This window comes from Lygodium microphyllum, chromosome 2 (genome assembly GCF_053477565.2).
Source record: "Lygodium microphyllum isolate KBCC chromosome 2, Lygodium_microphyllum_v1.1.10, whole genome shotgun sequence".
NCBI lineage: Eukaryota > Viridiplantae > Streptophyta > Polypodiopsida > Schizaeales > Lygodiaceae > Lygodium > Lygodium microphyllum.
This window is the reverse complement of record NC_141136.1, coordinates 37,377,703-37,380,318: the sequence shown is the minus strand read 5'-3', so window position 1 is coordinate 37,380,318 and position 2,616 is coordinate 37,377,703. Positions and strand designations below refer to the sequence as shown.

Here is a 2,616-nt window from a genome sequence, read left to right as displayed (position 1 = left end):
GTCTTTTTATGAAGAGCTCATGCAGTCTAAGGACCAGTTGCATAAGGCAACATCTGAGTTAGCTTCTGCTAAGGATACCCTAGCAGATTTATTTAAGCAAATGGAACAGCAAACCCAACTGGTTGCCACCCAAAGCGATGAGATTTCTTCATTGAAGACCCAGTTATTAGAGGCTCAATCACAGGTTACTAGCCTTTCAGCAGAGAAGGAGAGGATGTCCAGAGAAGCGAAGGAATTCCAAGCTATCTTAGATGACAAGCTTTCAGCTTTACAGACTGCTAATGACATAGTGGCCAACCAAGCCTCCCAAATCCAACAGTTGCAAGATCAACTTGCAAAGTCCCGCTCTGTTCCTCCAAGCCCTAATGTTCCATTGATTCCTTCTCTTTCACAGCAGGACTTGGCTGCTCTTCAGAGACAGGCTACTTTGTGCCCTCTATTTCAAGATAAAGTGGAAAGATTGCAGTCCAGAATGGACTTGTTATGGTCTACCTTTGAACAGTTTCAGGAATATGTCTTACCAGACCATTCTTTCTTTGTCCACTACCACTTACAGAAGTTGGTCTTCTATATGAAGCTTTCCACGATGGATTTACCTTTTCCAAAGGATGGCTGGAGTGGGGCTTGGTCTGCTGAGTTGTTGACGGAGGTAGTCAGAATGGTCTTTGAAGATTCTGTCACGCCAGACACCATGTTGATGTCATACATGTATCTACGAGGAGATTTGTTAATTCCAAATGAGGTGGATATGGCATGGTATGTGGGGGATGTGGTCTTACAGGCTGTTTTGTATGTCAATCATTTGGAGTTGCGCATAGCTGACATGTTCCAGAGTTATTCCTCCAAAGTAGCTGATTGTCATGATAATTCGTGGCATCCCATGATTGATTCGGTGGTCCTAAATCAAAGACAAAACACAGCTCCTACCTTTGCCCAGAGTACTAATCAACTGAGGATGGATCTCTTAACCTATCTTTCCAAACATAATCCATTTGATGCTACCTTCTTTGATGCCTATCATAGATGATCTCTCTTAGGACCTTATGTTCCTACCCTCCTCTATTACCAACAATTGGCTCACCGCTATGCTATATATCTTTCCCTTTGTCAGTCTAATTCCACCATTATTTTACCCCTTCTTTTCCAACCTTCATCTTTCCCTCAAATTCCTATTTTCACTTATTGTTCCTTTATTGAGGATAGGGTATTTTTCCCTTCTCCACCCTGTCCTTCTCCATCCATTAATGTACCCTCTACATTTCCTATTTATCAGTTAACACCATTCCTTAGTGATTCCTTACAAATTTCTGCCACTCCTTCTTTAACCTTTTCTTCCTTTTATGATTTTTCCTATCCTTCCCTTCATCCACTTTTCCTTATTCCATTACCCTCTCCTAACACTTCTATATCTCAACCACCTCAGTTGGTTAGTGACTGTGACGGGTTTGATAATCAGATTTCCAGAAGAAGGGGATGGAGTTCGAATGATTGCCTTATAGGACCGCAGATCAATTGGCCAGTAATTCCAAGAGAATGGACAGCTTCCAGTCAAGCTTATCAGAATTATGTTCATTTTGCCTAGCAGTATTCACAGTCTACAGATCCCTCAGTGAGATTAACTGCTCACTTTGCTTGGTACCTGGCGTATATGCATAGGCACTCTCATAATGATTCCAAGCCTATTCCAAAGTTGTGCATGAATGTCAATGTGAGCATTGATTCCCACCAGCTGGAGATATTGTATTTTCATGCCCTCTGTTTGCCTAGCAGATACCTGGTCCTGTTGGAAAGGATGTGATGTCTCCAATTTTTTCAAAATCCTCCTAAAAACTTTGTAGATGAATCCTTATCTATGGATCCATTCCGACAACATCAATCTTTTAAGAGGGATCATCTTCATTGATACCTTTCCAATGTATAATGGAAGATTTTTAATGAACAACTCTCTTTTTGAAGAAGTCATTCAGATGGTTGTGTTCTGTATTAGTGTTTGTGTTGTGAGTTCATTTATGTCAAATGAATGTGGTGGTTTCCTATTGGATTTCGTGTACGAGCTACGTTTTGGAGAATTGTGGTGCTGGGTTCGTGGTTGGAGAGTTGAAGCTGATGCAGATGAAGAAGAAGAAAACTTTTATATCCTTTACAAATTTATTGTGATTTTTAGTTTGCTAAGAGGTGTTAATGAATAAAGGGTTTTCCTTTCTTTGTATTTTTATATTAGAAACAGGTTATAAGTTGGGGTCGTGGTGGATGGATTATTTGTGAAAAGATATTGACGATCAAAGTTGAGCTTTTCAACTGAACTTGTATTCCCTTTTTCCTGGGTCGCGAGGACGCTTCCTTATTAAGTGTGGGGATATGTTGAGTGTTGAAATGACTTGTTTTTTGGCTGATTTTTGTTGTTTTTGAGAGCTGAATGGTTGATTTTATGAGATGATTGATTGATTTGGAAGTGGTTTGAGAATGTTTTGGATGGTAATGATTGAGTTTTGGAAGATCATGATGTTTGTTGGTGGTTCTGTGATGTTCTGATAGGTTCTGATTGGTTCTGTATACCTTCTGTTTTGTTCTGTTTTGCTTTGTTTTGGTCTGTTTTGTTCTGATTGTCTTCTGTAA

At 39.9% G+C, this 2,616-nt stretch overlaps 1 non-coding gene across 1 annotated transcript; it reads left to right on the top strand.

Annotated features, from left to right (window-relative positions):
- Positions 1-2,238: 2,238 nt before the first annotated feature.
- LOC148039632 (small nucleolar RNA SNORD36) lies at positions 2,239-2,307 on the top strand. The gene has a single exon (XR_015688768.1). It is a non-coding gene; the product is annotated as a small nucleolar RNA SNORD36 (small nucleolar RNA).
- Positions 2,308-2,616: the final 309 nt, after the last annotated feature.